At 40.9% G+C, this 21383-nt stretch overlaps 1 protein-coding gene across 5 annotated transcripts in view; it reads left to right on the forward strand.

Annotated features, from left to right (window-relative positions):
- The window catches only part of LOC110974595 (ecdysone-induced protein 75B, isoforms C/D-like), a 155789-nt gene that overhangs the window by 51076 nt on the left and 83330 nt on the right, over positions 1-21383 (forward strand). For all 5 annotated transcript variants that reach the window (XM_087140319.1, XM_022226359.2, XM_022226356.2 and 2 more), the window contains one exon: positions 1985-2067. The gene's annotated coding sequence lies outside the window, so the exon portion shown is untranslated. The remainder of the gene's footprint in view (positions 1-1984; positions 2068-21383) is intronic.

Consider the following 21383-nt stretch of genomic DNA (forward strand, 5'->3'; position numbering starts at 1 on the left):
TGATAATGATACATATCGGTAGAAAACATACAATGTCAGGGTTGTGGAACATCATTGTGTACTTAATGAGTGAAAGAAATTCATGCTGTCTTTGCTTATTGATAATCCATACAGTGCTTGCTGTGTCATATGCTTCCATGGAGGATGTGACCTTGACAGTGGCACTGTAGACTGATTCAGCTAACAGAATCAGAACCTGTCACTGCGCTGGAATCGTGCTCATGGACAGGGGCTACGCTTGCTTTGAATACCTTGACCAGTAGGGTGTTGTGATGTGCCTAACTGCAGGCGCGTGCCTTGTTTAAGTTCGTGCACTTGAGCGTGAAGCCGCCACAGTGGTGGCTTCTTGGACCCAGCTGGTGGTCATGCTAATAATACTGTATACATTTACAGTACATGTACATTGTACATTATTCTTGAAGTAATTGATTACTTGAGTTTGCAAGGGCTAGGCAGACCTTGATGTATTGTAGTAAGTTTACCTGTGTGACATCCGGGCTTGGACGGTATTTTGGTATTACCGGATAGGGGTGGTATTTTTTCAATACTGAACAGTACAGACTGATGATCCATAAATACTGAAACGCCGGCAAACTGGGTATTGAATTTCAATAGCGTGGTATTCCTGCAAATGTGCCTGGTATATTTGCAGAGCTCTTTTAACATAGAGGTTAATTACCATGTTGTCATACTTCAATCCAGTAATACGGTACAAGTCATCCAGTGTCATGTCTAGGTTGCCCCTTATAGTGGAGAGATAAGATGTAATTGTCCGGCTTGACTTGGTAACATGAAACTTCAGCAGCTGCCAACCCACCAGCCAAACGCTTTTGAAGTTCTTATAACTGCAGTCATTGTGTTTGTAGTTTTGGAATAGATAATAGTGTCTGATTTGAAGACCCAAACACTGTTTTACAGGGCTGTGTTTTGTCGCAGTCAGAACCCGAGTAGTTGTCCTTTCATTTCCATTTAAAAGTTTCCCGTGTTGGAACACGGCGTCATTCTTGCCTCAAAAATTAGCAAATCCAATCTTGATTGTGTAATTATTCTATGACACGAAGGATATTTATTTGAATATAAATGGACTGATAAATGATAATACCTCTTCAGTTTAGGGGATTTGACAACAACCTTCACACTGGCTCGTATTTGTTGGCATCCTAGTGAACATTGACTTATCACCACTGCAAATACCCAATGTCAAGGAGAACCGCCGTATTAAGTGAATATCCCGAAAGTTAAGCACAACTGTCTTGACATAAAAGATGCATGACCATCCAAGCCTAGTGGCATTATATCTCTGTCATGGAAAAAAATTCTAAGCAGAACTTCCAGTTGTTGTTTGAAATGCCATGGCATATATTAAACGTCATTCACTTACCTCCCTCTCCTCCAGCCCCCACCCAAACGTCGCCTTTAAAATCATACTTGAGGAAGTCTTTCTTTTTTTAAATGCTGCTCACTTGTCAATTCAAACCTTACTTCTTGACAGACCTGCACCAAAGCAAAGTCCTTAAATACTGGAACATTGCATACGTACACGTATCATGCTTTGGTTGGTTTGCTTGTTTTCTTGGACAGATTCTGATGTTTGTGGATTTTGATGACAGATAACATGCAGTCCATTTTAAGTGGGAGACTTCCTTTTAAAAAAATAATTCTCTAAGTAACAACCGAGTGCGGTCAAAATGCACAGGAACCAAATGAGTGTCTGCAGTGTTCAAAATTCATTCTCCGGTTGATCTTTTAAATTGTTAGGTAACACTTCAAGGAAATAACGGCTCACGTACACATTTGGAGGGTTAACTGGAAACTTTGGATCAACTGGCATGTACAAATTGCAGAAGTTGTGCAGGGTTTCTGGATAGGCTATCCTTTACTGATCTCCATCTGTCTAATGCATTTTAAGGCCGAGAGCTTACATTACTGTGCAAGTCAGTACTTTTGTAATTTGGTTGTTCAATTTGTTATTGATCTTACACAGGAAGGCAAGTGTGAATATTGGATTGGATGCCCAGGCTGATGGTAAAAGCGACGATCAGATTACCTGTCCATTTGTAATAACAGGTATGTTGGAAATCATTTATTGATGTGGATTGCTTAAAATAACATGTACACATGTCCATAAATTCCACAGCAGGTTTTTAGAACAAATTTTCCGTTGGTAAGATCTGAAATTTGATAGCTGTATGTGCATACCGGCACTTCATGCGGTTGATTCAAGGGGCATTAAGTACATGTGCAATTAGAAAAACATGGAAGAGAGCATCTGTGTGCATTAAACATTTACAGATAATGTACGTGTAGAAGAATGGATCAAAGCTTAAAGTTTGAACAGAAAGATTATGACACAAGCCGGTCGCCTTTGAGCACTTAAGAAATTGTCTGTCTACACTGATCTTGATGAGTCTTGCTGGTGCAAACTGAACATTGGTTTCTTACATGTACATTGGGAAACTTTTGAAATGATGGTTGCGGCAAACATACCGGTACGGGTCCCAGCTTTTTGGATTGTTTTCGTTTGGCTTGATATAATGAGACCCACTGTAGAAAGGTCTCCGATACAGAGCGTAGCCGTGGTAATAGGCTTAGCTTCTCTGGCCGTGATATTGCAATGGATACGCATGGGTTGCCAGTTGAAACGTGCCTCATTCCATTGTTTTTTACCCTGCAGCCATGTAGGAATGTATTGCTTAGCTTGCAGAGATGGATGGGTATTGTGATCCATTAGTAGTGGATGCGTGTACTCACGTTCTTGACTTACATGTACATGTATGCACCAATAGATAAAAGGGGAAAGTCTTTTTTACCAGCATATACATGTGTGTGCCACTCAGACTCAGCCAAGTAATACCAGACTTAAATCTCAAATCTGGAATAGTTCCGTAAAACGTCTGCAGCCTTTTGGACATTTTGTCATGTGCAAGCGATCTGCAACTGCATGCCTGGGAGTGATATACGCAGTAAGCCTCACCGCACACAGATGCCTGTGATGGCGAGATGATAAGTTTCTTTTGATTTCTCATTTTGTCACTTGCGTGTATAGTGTACCAGTATTTTGTACACAGTTTATAGTCCTGAGTATCTAGCAGTAATCACAGACAAGAAGATTTGCCACTAATGTTTTACATCGGACCAACTGCCGGTAGCTGACAAGAAGTTGGAGGAAGTCCAGTTTGAACATCATAGGTTTTCTTTTCAGACTTCCTTGAGTGAGTGCTCAGTTTTTATACATGTACAACACCCGAATAAATTGTTTGAAAACTATGTGAAGTTGCTATTTTACTTTGTCAGTCCTAAGTAAAAGCGACAAGATATTTTTACGTTCCATCTTGGTTCATGTAGACAATCGTTTGTGTCTCACAGTTCACTTTAATTGTTTGATAACATGTTTAGTTTCTGTTAGAAGGCATAACCATTAGGCCTATTCATGAGTTCAGAAATGTCTTCCTCTTACAGAAGATACATGTAAATTGTTACCGATGCTTCATGGTTTTGAAATTTCCCCCAAATTTGTGTGTTTTGTGTTTAGAGTCGTCAAAATATAAACCATGTGCACGCACGACATGCAACATTCTGTCTGTGTGTGGAGAGTGGCAACTACATGCACATGTACAGTATGTGTACTGTGATTGCGTGCAGTACAACAGTTTAATCATTGTGAATGGCCAACAGTCCCGCCATTGATTATAACAATAATCTATGACACATGATCAACAACCCACCAATTAGATGACTGGGATTTATTCAGGTGTTGTATAATACATGTACCTTGAGCAGAAGCATCCTCCACGTCGATTAAAATGAGCCATGTTGGTGGGGTGTGTTCATTTTGTTGGTAGCCACGCAACTGTAAGTTACACAAGGAGTTTTGCTTTTGAACCAGTGAAGTGCAGTTCTCTCCAAAGGAGCCTCCCGTTACTAGGAAAATGGTGCCCTCTCTTGGTCCTGCTCGGGTTGGATACACACTAACGGTAGATGACATGTACCGGGTACAGTATGAGTACTGTTTTCTGCCGATTGCATTCACAAGCAGGAGAACTTGAAATTAGAATGAGGAGGCAACATTTGGGTTAACTGAAGTACATATACATGTGAAGACTGTACGAAGTTGGGTCCACTTGTCAAATGTTGTCATCGTGGCAGGTAAGTTGAAAGGGTGCCACACAGTTGTTGAAGTGCAACAGGGTGTTTGTTTTTTGCCACAGTCAATGGAGACACTTGCTACATGGATGTACATGTAATGTACCAAGACCTGGGCACTGAGTCCCTTTTCTGTGTAGACTCTAGAAATGATTGGACCACACTTTCCCTTATTTACTGGAATAACACTCACCATTTCGTACTTGTTGGCCTTCCCAGGGTTAAGAGGACAATTTAGTTTGTTTGGCAAATGTGGACCGAGTTGTGGGAACATTTCACTGACCCCATAACGTTTTTGGGCCCCACAAAATACTAGTAGGTGAGATTTCATGTGTATCTCCTTGCAACTAAGGAACAAGAATAGGCGACCCTTTAGAAAGTTCCTACGGCTGTTTGGTCAGTGCTTCCAAGTTTCTTTGTTTTGTGCTTATACATTTGTCAAACATCTACGTATTTACCTTTACAAGAGCAGATGCTGAACAAAAGAATTTTAAGAGAACAAAAGAACCTTGTTAGGAAACCTCTCCGTAGTTGGCAACTTATGTATTGCACATCATTTGTGTCAGTTTAAAGATGTTGCTTAGAAGTGTAAGAACAAAGCTTTCAAAAGAAGGAAAAGTAACAGTACTAGTAGATGGGTCTCGTTGTATGCCATAAACAGAGATGGTAGAATTGTGTTTAGGATGCCCTTTGTGGTTCCCATTTCTGACCAACCTGTTTCTGACTCCTAACCCCACAGAGGAAAAAATCAGTTTAGTACTGTTGACCATGTCAGCCCAATAACCAAAAAATTATAAAAAGGATAATATTTTCAATTTTGGAGAAAAAATGTGGACAGTAATTTCCAACATTACATGGAATTTACAAAAATGTATTAAATGCTTGGTGTCCATGTTTTAGGCACAACAGACATGTCTGTGGTTACAGAAGGAGAGTTCATGAGATTAATTGAATTGCCAGGGAATAAATCAGCCAGCACAAGGCAGAACAATTGATGGGGCAGAGTTTGGTCACAGAAGTTGAGTTGACGTAGGCCTATCTTTGAATCGAAAACTAGGATTGATAGCCATGCAGGGCGTAAATTTTGTTCATTTTGTGCCAAAGATCAGTTTGTTTTGATTTATTTCAAACTAATGAGATTAAAAGTTAATTCAGAACAGCTGAATCATTCTCTCAACACTGCACCACTTAATTTGCTTGCCTTGTTACCTTTATAAATGTTTTCCACATGTATTTTCTTTTTTACAAAACTTTTTTTTCAACTGACAAAAATATGAGGAAAAAAACATGGACCCCTAGAATTGAAAGAACGTCCCAAGCGTAGAAAAATTTCCTTCCGTTTTGCAGTGCATTTGGAATGCCCTGTTCTTTTTGCAGGATAGGCCAAAATTAATTGGTACACACATGTGTGAGATCCTTAGCATGCCACTGGGTATGTACCAGTAAAGTTACACAGTAAATGTGGGAACTACATCTTGGGGTTCTAAACATTTGTACGGGTACAGCACTTGCCTCTGTTTGAGCTAATGAGTGAATTTAAATTCAAGCTGATGTCTTTTCAGGACCTTGTTTAGTAATACAGCAGTATTCCTCTCTCGGGTTGTGACATGTCATATATGTAGGCTGTTGTGGCCAAAAGGCTAAGACTAGAGACGTGTACCCAATAAAGTGAGCTTGCTCATGAGCATTCACATGCAGGGTTTATGAATTTTATTGCAAAGAACTTTTCTGGTTTTTTTTTTTTTAATCCTGCTGCCCAGCACTATTGATGTTTGATCAGGCTGATTGTTTTCCACTCGACCTCCTGACAGATTGTATATGATGTATAAATGGAGACAGTCTGCTCTAACCTTTGTAGTAATATCGGGGAAACCTCAAGGAATCCCCTCAGTCAGAGTAATGTATTCAGCCAGTGTTTAAGCACGCACACTGGAGAGGCCATTGAACTGTGGATGGCCAAGAAGATATTGCCATCCTGGCTCCAGCGACCAACGGACCGTCCATCCTCACCCCAAGATTGGGCTCTTCGATCCAGCATCCATGAATTTCCAGATCAGGGTTATTTTCAGTCAGTTACCTCAGTGAACCGATGCCTCCTGTAATGGAGTTGGGTTGGCGTGCTGGCTGGCTGGCCGGCTGGCTGTCCACATACGAGATGATAATGAAGAAATGTGTCACTGTCGTATGCTCCCGCTCGTCCTTGCGCGTGTAGCAGCGCTGGTCCCTTTGTACAGGACGGAGATTGTGTTACCATTTTGCAGTAATGAAGCGCCACTGTGTCTGCGTGTTATCAATTCGCCCTACCTGCCTGCTGGATGAAAAAAATCCTGCTCAAATTGGGAATCTGTTTCACTGAAAACGGGGGTGTCTCCTGATTGTTAAGTGATGTTTGTTGGCTAAAAAGTCCCGTTGTCTCCTGTTTAGCAACATGTACATGTAAAGTAAATGACAAGAGCATTTAAACTTCCTTTTAATTTAAGTCCTCCTTCAAAGTATCTGAAATCTGATGTTTTTACATGGACTTAGACTGGTACAATCATATTTGATGTTGCTTTTTAGATGGTAATAACAACCGTCACTTGTAATCTTGCCGTCTCCAGAAGTACATATATGTAGAGTCTCTTCGAGGAGAAGGTGGTTTTTGTCACAAATCCAGTTGGAAATGAAGCCTTATAGACAGGCAGGCAGATATGCCAGGACGTTTCCCATTTATATTAAGGAACCAGTGCATATACCTTTACGCAGGCCTGTTGGTTGATGTATTCAAGTTGGTCCCAGTCTTTCTGGGCCCCCCCATCAAGGTGAAGGGGAGGAAATGACAGGAAAACTCAGGAAGGTTGGACTTGTCTCAGTAGATTTATATACCTAGCTTGAACGCCCAGTGTAACAAGATCCAAAGTCCTTTCCTAGCCCAGGCACCATGCTTGCAATAACAAGTCCTCTGTGACTGTAAAATTCTCAGGAACATTACGATACGAGGTACCAAGTAATGAATTTTTCCATCTTCAATCTAGATCTGTGTGCCGCAAAATAGAAAGGAAGAGTAAACAGAAACAAGAAGTGGATTTAAGCAGAAAGCAACAATCCGTCAGCCAAACTCCTGGCCGTAATTTATGACGGCATGAGTGCTCCAGTAATGAAAGGATTCCTTTTGACCCTTGGGAAGGTCGTGGGAACGCTGAAGGTCAGCCTGTGTTTGACCTGCATTATGGGTGAACTTGACGCCAGGTTTTTTTTTTGTTGGGTTTTAGGGGGGCTGCATGTGCTTCCTCTTTGCAGGCCAGCTGATGCTGAAATCAGAACGTGAAAATCATTTGGAGTTGGACATCCCCTAGGGGTGTGTAAGCAGCGGCTGACACTGACCTATACACAGGACAGGCTCTTATTTTCTTGCAGCGTCCAGCCATTTTAGTTACCCCTACTGCTGGTCAGTGAACTCTTTTAGGGGTCATTCTAGGTCACTAGGTTTGTGGGGGGTGAGTCGTGGCATCTGTGCATTGTTTGTTTCTGCAGTATTTAGCTGTGCCATGTATTGTAGTGCTCCGTGTTGAATTAGAAATTGTGATTTGGAGAAGAGCAATCTGGCATAACTGGGGTTCTCTGTTTGAAGTGAGTGCTTTATATCTGTATGCCGGGCAGGCATTGTGAGGTAAATACTAAGCGTAATGCAGCGGGTAAAACATGGCCAAAATGCCTGTCATCTGACCGTGGCAGGAAGCAAGAATCTTCTCAGATTTGATGTATTTGCATGAAAAAGTAATGATCTTGCTGTTTGAATAAATCATTCCATCTGATCCTTGTGGGGCCCCGTGTTGAAAGTCCCTGGAGAACCCGCTTGCATTCACTAGAATAATTTCACAGTAGGCCTACTTAGCCAATTATGTAAAGACCTATTTCCAATTACTTTTTTCCAGTTATATTCATTTTATTTATTTTTTTTGGGGGGGGAGGCTTGGCATTTTATGCAGCCCCCCCTCAGGCTTAGGAAGCTTCATACAACTGCTTGTACCAACACATCACACTACCTATTCCATTGTAAATGAGCTGTCTAAATTAATGTGAAATTTATTGTGCAAATGCTTTAAAAGCCAGTGTACAAAGGAGTACTCCTCCCACGAGTCCCAGCTACACGTCGGCTAATTTGCTTGGCCCTGCTGGGCCTGTTTTTAATCAAGCGTCGTTACAGCAGGGCTTTACCGGTACGTCTTCAAAGAAACGTTGGCACATTTCATGAGGAGGACAGAGCGCGCAGCCAGCCCGGGACCTGTGTGCATGTATGCCTTGCCTCCGAGGGAGTCGCATGGAATGTGATTAGTTAAATGCATCACAATGAGGCCTGATAGCAGGAACGCTGCACTGTTCGTGCGTACTTTCCTTTGCATGCATATATGATAGGCTCTATATGTACCGGTAGCCTTGGGCTGAATGACCACAGAATGAACCCAGCGAGTCACTGTGAACTGCACTAGTTTTTTCTTCTGTAAAATACAGAATCTACATGGAAAATGCACCATCCCTGTCTTTTTTTTTGGGGGGGGGGGCTTGATATAAACACGTCCATGTACCCGGTAGGCCTGTAATTAGGTTTACAGCTACCAGTTTATTGAAATGTGTGTTCTTTAAAATGAGACTCCCCTTATAATTCCAGTCTAAGCTTTAAGTTTTGGAAACCAAAATTCCTTTGACAACACTGCCTGTGTGTGTGGAGACTCCCCTGAGATTTTTGAGTACATGTACTTGTATACAGTGTCCTTTATTTCTCCTAAGGATAGGAAGCCATGGCAACACAGAGGAAAGTTAATGGGATTTTTTTTCCCCAACCAGTCCAACAGGAAAATGAGCTTCCATCTTGTTTGTGATTACCTTGAACAGGTTGATGAGAAAAAAGTAACATGAAGTTCAAGACTTTTAAAAAAAGTCACTTTTAATGGACAAAGTTATTTGGATTGTAATATTTGTACAGTGCTGTTGTCTCACTACTTTGTCAATCACTTTGGTTGTCAATTTTCTCCTTTACGTAGAATGTACCAGTGTTTTTATATAAATGCGTTTACAATGTTGCTGCATTCTTGATTGGTGTACGGGCATTTCCTTTGTTTAGTTTGGCATTTAGGCTTACTTTTACTCGTCTCTAGGTCTGTGCTAAATATCTGAATATTCGATCGAATATTTGGATATTATTTTCCAAATTTGAATGTTTGAATGCATAATTCATGAAAAGGAAGGGAGAATTTTCTTTTGTTTTAAATGAGAAAAATTGCACTTTGGAAGCTTGTTTCAAGCAGATTCAAATGAAAAAGTGACAGAAATTTTACAGCGATTTAAAAAGTATATTATTCGATTGAATTGAAGGTCAAATATTCGAACAGTGAATTATTCGAATTGACTCAGCCCTGCATTTATCCCTGAGAAATGTTGATTCTGGACATGTAAATGCTGTTTTTGCTTCTGATGAATCTTCCATTGAATGATAATGTTTTCGTTCATTGAAAAATTCATTTCATTTAATACGACTCACATTGAGTGGATCATATATCAGCTTGATCTCACCGTGGAGTTCTTTGTTTTGGTCAAATAGTGTTTGTTTGATTTACCTACAGGAATTCTTGCTCATGTACACCAGTACATGCAGCTCTGGAAGCATAAAGCCATGGCACATTCCGGTATCATTTTTAGAAGAAAGTCACATGGCCACGTTCATGCAGTACTCTCTGTAATACACATGTACATGTGTACGTATATCGTAGTCAAAGTTGGGTAGGAAGGAAAAAAAAAAACCCAAGTGTTTGCAATTTGTCATTTACAAACCCTGAAGCAGGTCAGCAAATCATTTCTTTGTCCATTTATCTTGGCCACAATACTTACCGGGGTTCAGTTAATCACACACAGAGTCTACTGGTGCACAGTTAAAGCACATTCATGTCTATCGTCGCAGCTATTTATACTGCGTCACGGCAGTATTTCAGAAAACCCATGACCTACTTAATGGTGAGAGTCTCTCCTGATTGCAGAATATCGCATTTATTTCTCAGGGAGTGAAATGATTGTCTAGACACCCCTAGTCACATAATGAGCTGCTGGCTTGGAACCATGGTGTAGCATATCACACGCATGTTGTCTGCACGTTGCTTTGGCTAGGTTCCAACTATCATGGCATTCAGATAGCTTTATCAGTCTGGAAGTTGACAGCAGCTGGAGCCAGGCCTGTGTGCTGTTTGTGTCTTTTTTGGTCCATTTTTCACACGATGTAGAATTATCTTTTGGATAGAACAGATACCGGTCGGGCCTACACATTTGGAGGGGAAAAAGGAGTGCTTTTTAAAAAAAAAATTTTTATTTTGTGTGGGAAGGCGACTGTCGTGAGCCTACAGGCAGGGAGTCTGGTTTAGGGAAGTCGTTCTTTCCTTGCCTTTCAGAGATGCAATGTTGATTGGAGTTTTAGTCCCTGTACCTGATTCGATGGGTCTTACCCAGAAATGTCTTCTGTGGGGTTTTCCTCCCACCTCTTAAACTGTAACTGCTTCTTAGTGTCTCCTGTCCACTGATGTGTGTGGATGTGGGTCCTTTGGCAGCTGCATGAGGCACCCTCATAAGCATCAGCTTGACCGTGTTTATCATCATTGTACATTGCATGTGAATAGAACTGTATGAAATTTGCATTTTTATAAATTAATTAATTATTATTGAATTATAAGCCTTACAAAGGGTGTTATTTGAAACCCACTCCACCAGCAAATCCAATTTGTAACGTGTTCTTTAAAAAAGTTATTTTTTTAGGCTTGCAAAAGCCACAGAAAGAAACCAAATACTTCTTGCAACAGCTGTTACGTAAATTTTATCTAGTTTTGTGTTTGTTATTGTGTTTATTATTGTGTTTTGAATTAATTGCAAACAGTCTGTTGGCTGACCGTCCCTGTACTATGCATGTACATGTACATGGGTACATGCTGTTTGCAGTGACCGTTTGCATGCTTGGCATGGGGGGGGGGCTTTATAGATGTAGGCAGTCCATCGTCGGGTCATTTCATTTTCGTTCGTCAGAAACTTCAAGATGAAAGAAGCCAGCAGAGAACAACCTACACGGATGACGTTAAATAACCCGAATAGGCCCAAATCCTGCAATATCAATACGATTTTACATACAGCCTAGGGGGTTAGGGTTAATGTACTTGTTGGCTGTTGCAGTATAGTCTAACGTGTCTGTCTGCAGTATTATCAAAGGCGAACTGTGCCTGAGTATGTACATGAACAGGCGGTGTTCGTCTATTTTACCGTAGCAAGGGAGACCGACATACCTTGATGCAACAGGGTCATGGCAAAAGTTTGAAGTCCAGGCTTTCTCTGGCTCCCTGTCACATTGAACACGTGGTATTGACAGTTTAGAACACATTAATTTCCAAGAGTGATTTACAGGTACCAGTAGTAATGCAAATTACATGTACATGTATGTGCCAAGCAAATAAAGTCGTTTGAAGTCAATTTCGTCGGTATTTTTGTGTCAAATTATACAGGTCAGGTGTAAAAAGGACACAAAAATGTTGCACTTTTCGATTCGGAATCAATAGAATGACCCAAGTGTCGGTGATTGTTATTTTTTATGCACTGCACAAGTACACATAAAAAGTAACATCCTGGTACCAGCTTTTACATGTCGTATTGTTCAAATGCCGACCTTTTAATTTGAAGATTTGATGCGCCTGGGGAGTGGCGCCAAACTGTCTAGAAATTCCAATCAGATTCGATTTCCTCTGTGTAGCACTTTAAAGGCTGCTTTGTGTGGGTGGGATGATTTCAATATTGTTTGGTGGTATATTGTAGTATGCAAATTCACTAAAGAAAGCTGTTTTTTAATAAAAAAAATTACCCGAACGTAAAGATATTCCCAAAGTACTAGTACATGCATGTTTCACTTAACCAGCTGTAAATTTCTCTTTGATGGCAGAGCAGAACTTCTGCTCCAGGACATGTAGAATCATTGCTAATGTTCTTTACTGAAACTGGGAACATTCAAGAGTTTCATTAATCTTATCAGCTTAGTCATGTCCAAGTGCCGGACATCTACTTTGTTGTCGTTTTACTGCACTAGCTGTGCACCTTTAAGTTCAGGTTTCTGGATGACGCAATTACTTTGTCAAATCACCATGGGCTTACAGTATTTTTATAAAATAATAACACCTCCGTGAAGAAGTTTGGACAAAAGAATGCACTTCCTCAGTTTTGACAGCTACTAGTTATTGTCAAGAGCAATTACGAAAAAAAAAGATGGAGTTTCAAGTTTCCCTGCAAAGTTGAAGGATGGTTCTCTTGCCTCCCAAGGTGTCTGCTGCCCTCATGTGTTTACCAGATGGTAATGCATTTATTACACTTGTACCTGTACAACAAATCATAGTACATGTTCGTGTGTGTTTGTTCTTTACTGTTGTGGGATCTAAGTTTTTTTCCTCTTTCGAGGGAGGGAGGGAGGGACGGGCATCAATTACTGCAATATTTGTAATCAATAAAACTTATGTTTTCATACATGTACCATATCTCGTAGCAATCCAGTACATGTACATTTACGTGCTTAGGCCCATATGAAAATCTGTGGGCAATTTCAAAAATGGAAAAAATGTCTGCGTTTGTTGGCACTTTCTGTTCATTTTAGACTACGTGTGTGCGTGACTGTAGACTAAGTCATTTACAGACTGAAATGAACTTGGCCTTGAATGAATATAGATTTGACTTGTAAGCATTTGTACTTTGCTTACAGATTAAGGAGTATTTGATTGTATTGAGTTTGGTGCATGAGTTGGTCAGAGACAGGGGCTGCTCGTTTTTTTTAATATACAATGACCCCTCCCCGATGAATATCATGTACAGTTCTGGAGAAGTACATTTGTATGTCTTTAGATGTTAATTGATGGAAGTGATTAAAAAAGGAGGGTGTGTACGCTCTGGTCACTTTGGAAACAACTTTGGGCTTGAAGCTTCATGTTCACATACCCTCACATGCAAAGTGCACCACTTAGGTTTACATAATTATCGTATACAGGAGGAATTGGTCCGCTGATTACCTCATTGGGGATGCACAGAGTAAATAAATGAACCTATGCAGCCTCCTGTATGCCACATCAGTCAGCAGAACCAATTTGTCTGCCTATGTGTAGACCTGTGGTGGCAAGAAATAATCAGGATCACCTTCAGAGGGGGACAAGTCCCCTTGGAGTGGAGCTCTCAGACAAACTGAATAAAATTTATTGCATTGCAGTTGTGGGATGTTGGATAAAAGAAACAAACATTGACTGTGAAGAGTTTATATAATCTTTGTGGACATAAGTGCACTATTACGTGTATGTGGGGTCCAACCTACTGTTGATGGTGGGAACCAGCGGTATCACAGCTATTTGACTTTGTGCTTGTATTTTATGTTGGCAAAGTTAGAAAGGTTTGTTTTTTCATAGGCATTTTTTTTGGGGGGGGAGGAGGATAAACATCAAATCTTTTTTATGGTAATACTCCAGGTGTACTTGTATGGACATTTGCCTTTTTTTTTCTCCATGAACTAAGTCATAACCCCTAAAATAACCTCCCCGAGGTATGTGAATAATTGCATTGAGATTGTAAGATTCTGTACCGTAAAGCAAAGTCCGTTAAAGTTGTGAATATCTTTAAATTGGAAGACTGCAGAAGTCTGGGCCAGCAAAGGTTAGGCTACGTGGCTGTGAAGGAATAGTAAAGACTTGGAAATAAAGTTTCGTTGGCACGTAATGGAACTGTACTTGTGGGATACCTTCCACAAGTAAGAGCTTTTCTTTTTCTTCACTGGGTCTGGCATCGTAGGCCCTACTATCCATGGCAGTGTGTTACAGTAACACACCACTCAAAGGAAAAACCGTCTTTCAGTTTGATACTAATTGTAAATTGATTAGCGAACGGGCCATTTGAAGGCAAATGTCTGGGGGAAAAAAAATGGGTGAGCCTGAATGTCAGTTCTAGGTCAACTGCGTAATCTTCATGCTTGAGTGATGTATTGTAAGATACATGTACATAATTGTTGTCAAGCATTTGAAATTACAGAACGAGGAGAGTTGTCACGGTTGAGGCAAGCCACGGAGAGAATTGTTTTGCTTTGTTCAAGAAATTGTGGAGAGCTGTCCCTTCCTATTTACACCAGACTAAACAGGTGTTTGGGGACGGTCGTAGGGTACAAAAAGTAAACCCTGTCGAATTATGCCCGAAGTGACAACCTTGAATGGGTCTGTAAACTTGGTAGCCCATTTGTGACCTGCTCTGCACAAAAGGGTAATAAGTCGTGCAGTGCCAAAACATGTTATGGCCTGTTCTAGTTGGAGAGGGCGACATTTCTTCAAAAATGTGATTTTGTGTTTTTCCTTTAATTCTATAATTCTTTCTATAATATTTATATTTTCAGAATTTGTGACAACAAACATGGATACTGATGAATAAAGATGGAAAATGGATCATTCAGTAGGAAATCCTATGTAGCATTGTGTTTCCAAGCGCTACAATTCGAGAGCTTTTTCTCAAAAAGTGCTTTTATTGAATCCAAAAATGTGAATATACAAATGTCTATATATATCCGGAATGCAGTGCACTACAGGGGTCATTCATGTATCAAATTGTAGCTTTTGATGTACAGAATCCAGCCATATCAAAAACTCATAACCTAAATGTGGCAACTTATCACCCATTTTTCTAGAGCCGGTCACATTTGTATCTCTCCAAGCAAAGATGAGATCTTGGTATTCTGTTTGTGGAGCTAGCGTTGGGGTTACCAAATGGAAAGAAAAGCTACAGACCAAGTCCATGTTGTCCAAAATACATGTAGTGTGTAATCCTGTTACAGTGTTGTCTAGAAACTAAAGTACATTGTTGGCTTACCTTTTTGCAAGTTTCCTGCATGTAAAGGCCGGTTAATGCTTGGCGCGAAAGCAAGTGCAGACACAAAATTATAGCGTCAGATCAAATATTCGTGCTGTGAGTCCGTAAACGTTGAACACATTATTTCAACTCACTTGAAGGCTGCTGCAAGTGTTTCTTAAAACACTTTGTTTTTTCGCATTCACCTGAAGTACTGCATGAAGAGGCCTCAGTGTTTGTTAATACAGCCTTAATGAGTTACATGTACCTGCATTCTCTCAAGTTCTTTGGTGGAGATTTTGCTCTACTCTGCTTCAGTTTTTGCTGTTTTCAGAAGGGGTGTACAGACATTCAACAGCCACATGCAGCTGACTGCCTACTATCTACATGTATGATAGATTTTATGGGGATTTGTTTGTTCTGGATATCGGCAACATGCTCTGTTACATGTGTAAGAAAGCTTCCATGTCTGTAGTCAGTTTGATTCATGATTGGTGAGGATGGAACTTGGAAGAAGTATGGAAAATCAATTTGAGTGTTAACTTTAAGAGACGCCGGGAAATGTGTTATACAAAAAAGGTATTGTACACCTGTATTCATGTATGATTGCTGTGACCTAGAGACATGAGTGTAAATCCTGTCATCTGGATTATTGATAACATGTCATGAATTATGTGTCCCTGTAAACAGTCAAGGCTAAGGTCTTGGTAAATAATATATTTAAATCCCCTGTAGGGTTGGCTGCTCCCGATAGATGGCGCTCTTTGACATGACTCTGCCACTAGGCTCTTTGCGCAAAATGGCAGCTGGTAATGGCAAGGGTCAAGCTCCATTCCGTCTTCCAAGAGATGGAGACATTTCGTAACTTATGTGTGATACTGTCATACATGGAAATAGATTAATTTTGCTGTCAAGTAATCAAAGGAACTTGAATGGCATACAGAAAAATGCCCACTGGAGCACTGACTGATGTAAGACTTGAACTTGGTAACTCCTTGTTGCAAATTTTTGCCAGACTGAGAAAAGAAAGCAGCCACTTTAGGCCTATACAAGCAGAATTTATTCACGTTAATGAATGTTTAACATTCATGCAGTGAAAAGAATAGTTTCATTAAGGAGACAGATGGAATGTTCCATACCATGAGGCAAAGCCAAGTAGAATGGAACAAGAAATATTGTATTAACCTGTCATAGGTTAAATTGTAAGGAAGCACTTCTTTACTTTTAGATATAATTAAAGTGAACAGGTGTAGAAATCACTGGATACATGTAATCAGTTTAGAAACAATCAACATGTTGTTTTTTGCTTGTCTTATCAGGCTAGGCATGTGAAACAGCCCAGTGTACTGGTAGATGCCAGCACGGGTCAATTCTTCATTGACGATGCATTTTTGCTTGAGATCAAATCTTCCACTGTACAGAAACCTTTCTACCACACACCAATATCCAGGGCCAATAAACCCTGCAAGAAGTAATAATGACTGGATTTTATTGTACATACGTTATCCTGTACAAATCTTCCAAAACGGAAGATGTACCAGGTATCTTCTTTTTGGTTCACATTGCCATAAATTGAGCCCTTTCGTAGTCATAAGGGGAGTCAGGTTGGCAAGGTAGTTCTTTCCTTGCCTTCCACCTCTGTGGTCCCGGGTTCGATTCCTGGTCCGGTCCACATGTGGATTGGGTTATCAGTCCCTACCTGACTCCGTGGGTTTTACCCAGACTATTCCTCTGGGGTTTTCCTCCCACCTCTAAAACTGTAACTGCTTCTTACTGTCTCCCCTTTACTGATATTGGTGAATGTAGGTCATTTGGCAGCTGCCCAAGGCGCCCTTGTATGCCATTGGCTCAACCATGTTTAAACGTATTCATTGTCCAATGCTTAATGTCTTCATTGTACAGCGCATTTGAATATATCTATATGAAATTTGCCCTTTATAAATGAATAAACTAACTACTACTATTAAGGTAGTATTTTTGCTTGCTCCTTTCTGCCCTATGCATGCGTAGGCCCATGAGCCCTAGGCGCAGGACGCAATGAGTACCCTTGACCACTTTCTGTTGAAATTATAGCCATCAAAACAAAGGACTGTCTTGGCATGTGTTCCGTGGGCAGTGTTTCCCTCTGATGTGTCTCCGCTTTTGGCTAGTCAGAACAGGGACCCTTAAATAGCCTGTGGTCAGACTGACAACCATTTGCCAACTGCCTGCTGATTTGGCCTGGTATTCCAGTTATATATTTTCCACAGAGGTTGCCAGGAAAAAAAAAAATGGACCAGAGGTTGACTAGTGGTCGTCATTCAAACTCGCCTTTTTGCTGGTGAGGGGTACTTCTGATCAAAGTGGATTGAGTGTGCATAAATGCATGTATGTCACGATGTTTGGTATTTTGGAAGAGATGTCACCTTAACTTGATTTCATGTTCGGCGGGTGACTGGCTCAGGGAGATAGACTGTGCAGCTGGATTTCCTCTGCCATTGTCCAGCATGGTTTTGGGAAGGATAGCAGTTGCAGTTCCCTTGTTGGTATGAAAAATTCCTGCCTAATACCAGGGAAGCTTTGTACAGATTGGCCAGAAAATTAGAAGAGACTTTTGTGGAATACAACTTCCTTCATTACCTTCTGGTGCATGTAGAGTGGCAGTGTGGTTGGTAACTCGACACTCTCATATACATTGTATTAAAAATTAATTCTTGTCAACCCCCCTTTTTAAAAGCATCTATTATGATTACATACATTCATTTTAATGCAGTCACTGATTGGCTAAAATCTGCATCAAGGCTAAACATTGTAAGCTTAACAATACATGTACATGGTTATAGTTAATCTGGTCTGGCAACAGACAACAGATCCTTTGTACATGTATATCACTAAAGATTCATTTGTTCCAGCTTGTAGCCGGACCAAAGGTTGAAATAAACTCGGAGTCGGTATCTGTATGCAGACTAATACACATATATGTAAGAAGGCCCTCTTGAGCCATTTTATTGGGGGTTATATCGGTCAGATGACTGGTATGCAGAATTCCTTTATTTGTTCATCTTGCCTGCGCAGTTTGATCCTAAATGCACAGTACAATAACAGTGTAATTAACCACCCTGACAAACACAACTTACCGGATACCCCTGTCGGATCAATTAGAGTTTGCAAACGTTATGTGGGTTCCCGAGGGGGGGAGGGTTGGGGGGTTTCACCGTACACGTTCTGAAGGTATTCTCCACCGATATCACCGAGGGGGCTGGGTGATTCTGACAGTTTCCCCGTCCCACGGATGTGGTCTCTTGTTGCTTCATCAAAATCACGTGGAAGGGAAAGGCTCCCTACAGTTGACAGATTTTTCTGTCAATACATCTCAACGTCAAAGGGGGTTCTATATTGCTGACGTAATGTACAAGATGATTCATATTCTGGTCCACATGTAGGCCTAATGATTTAATCCTGTGTATTGCTACTTGATCTACATTTAATAGTACATGTACATGCACTTGGTACATGTACTGGTCCCCAGTGTCACACTGTGCCATAGCTGGGACAGTGTTATTGTTACGACATTTGGACCCAGTTTCGTCCCCAGTAGTCACGGTCCCTAAAGCAGCTATTTTACATGTGTACTTTTGGGGTCCAAAACTGTGACATTTTGTGTTCCTGTTACAACTGACCCGTGTAATTGATATTGAAATTGTCTGCAAACTGTCTTTATTAGTTGTACAAGTAATTTACGTTACTTGCTGGGTAATTTCTCTTGGAAATTAACTGTAACGGTCACAGCCAGTCCAAAATTCCTGCTACTTCTCCCTCTACAGAACTTTGACAACGTAGACATATCATGTGTCATTTGACTGATGGCAGATTGCATCTTTGCATAGGAGGGTTAAAGAATGTTTTCGAAATGTACATGATGATATGTACATGTACATGTAAGATACAGCAGGAACTGAATCCAAGATTCATGGGATGACCCGCATGTGCGGATGTGTTGTTTTTTTTGCCGTGAATGCCTTCAAATTCCCAGAGAGTTTATTTCAAGGCATGAATGCTATTTTGGTGAGAAACAGAACCCACATGCTCAAATGTGCAATTGAAACTACAATGTAAGAGTTTGCACAACAACTGATATAAAAGTCATCGGAAAGTCATTTATAAAGTACCCAAGTGTGACGTCACTGTGAACCAGAAAGTGCAGTGCAAATGAATGGAGTACGCGCACGTGTTGGTTCACACGCTGGTTTGCGCTAATGCCATTTACACACTAATTGTGCGCGTGACGTATTCACTTTGGTACTCTATTACTCAGTTTATTGTCGACACTGGCATAATTGCGCTCGTGGTTGGTACCGTACCGTACATGCAGGTTGGGCAGGAAAAGACCAAAACCGGTGTGGTTTTGATTGCTACATTTTGGGCCTTCAATCATTCCATGTATGTTGGGGGCTGGTTTCTGAATAGTGAAACCCATTCGGTTTGAAGAACTTCCGGCTCAGTTGAAATTTTTCAGAGAGTTTTTTCCCACCTTTATATGATAAGAAGAAAGCTGAAGGCATCCTTTCCATGAACAATGGTCTAATGTCTTGGACTGTGCATGTCATTGAGCTAAATATTGGCCAATCAGAATGACCATTTGAGCTCATTATCCTGCTGTGACCAATCACATTGTTTTCTGACCTGGTGACCGGCGCCCTTTTAAACAGATATTTGAAAGCATTTGTTCTTACAAGCTAGACTACTGAAGCAGACTGACCCTAGGAGATATCCTGTAGTCAGCCATGTGAATTTTGCACCCAGTTGCCGGCTTCTCTCTGTGTGTGTTTTGTTCCCATTATGTCAACAAACAGTTGGAGCACATAACTGGACAGATAATCCAATTAGGGGGGTTATTTATTGGGCCATTGCTGAGGACATGGTAAGGTCAGGAGGGATTTTGTTTACAGTAGTGACCCAGAGGGGGCGTAGGATGGATTGGATGCTCGGTGGGCTTGACAAAAGGAACATTTGTCTTCTTCAGTGAGACCACTTCAGAAAAAAAGCTGTCATCTTAGACAACATGAATGTTCACAGAAGTCCTTGTATCATCCGGCTTTAAATTGGCCGATACTTTTCTTGTTTGGTTTGTTGACTTGTCCCATTTTTTCATGCCGTATGGACTGTAGTTTTGAGCATGTTTGACGTCTTATTCGGTTTGTTGCCCAGAAACCCTTGATAAATCAGATTATTATGTTGGTAGACAATGTGCAGTTCCGGTTCCTTCTATTGTACCATCCATGGATAGTACCCCATTGATGGAACTTTTGTAAATTTTGGGACCGATTAGTACATGTGTATGTAAATACATGTAGACCTGTGCATTTATCCTTGCAATGTTGGCTCTTCTAGCCATCAAACAGAATGTTCCACACATTTGCTGCCTGGTTCTTTTGTGATGCAACTATGTGCAAGGTGGCATTTGCAGAGACTCTAATTTGTACATTTTAAGGTGTGATTTGTACAATTTGTTTTGTCCATTTATGATTGTTCATGTACATGTGCATCCCGACTAATAAATGTGTCGCTGGCATTCCGCAGTTTGTGCGCACATGGACAAGGTGCATGAGTAGCATTAGAAACCAGTGAGGTTGAATTGCCAGCTCATCCAATGAATGCTATGAGGAACTGGGGACGGGGCGAATAGGCATGAATATACTTTATTGGCAAGGTGATGGTGTACGTGTACATGTACGTTCATGCACTGTGCGTGTACATCATCATGGTTACAAACATTGTATCGTGCGATAGGATTACACTTTTTGATTTTGAAAAGTTAGCATTTCTGCATTTGAGTGATACAAATGATGTTGCTTGGCATATATGACTGCTCCAAATCAATACAGTCACACTTTCCATGACCATGTGCAACAACTGTTTCAAGAAACTTGCTCTCGGTTTCACAGGATGCGATCAATGATTTTACACATTTCCCGTGTTGGGAATCTACATGTATTGATTCCACTGACATTTTGTATTGTATTGGTACACAAAGACATGATGCATAAGTTGAAGCAATCAGGAAGCGTACGTGCTTCGATGGATGTTTAAGGAGCATTAGTCCTCCTTGGCGTCTTGCAAATAAAGGTGTGAGCCCCGAGCTGGACCAAGAAAAGGCACCATTTTCCTAGCAGCGTAGGCTCCTTTGGTGGGAACTGCACTTCACCGGTTCATGAACGACTACGGCACGAATGCATTACGGTTTTGTCACTACCGGCAAAATGAACACTTCCTACCAAAATGGCCCTTTTTAACTGATGAGGGAGTGCTTCTTCTCAAGGCGGATTGGTAGCCCCAACACGCACTGCTGCAGAAGGCTGACATACAAACTGACACCCACAGACATCATTTACAGCTGTTGG

The sequence above is a fragment of the Acanthaster planci genome, linkage group LG08, assembly GCF_054643075.1.
Source record: "Acanthaster planci isolate LZ-2023a linkage group LG08, COTS_SCS, whole genome shotgun sequence".
Classification (NCBI taxonomy): Eukaryota; Metazoa; Echinodermata; class Asteroidea; order Valvatida; family Acanthasteridae; genus Acanthaster; species Acanthaster planci.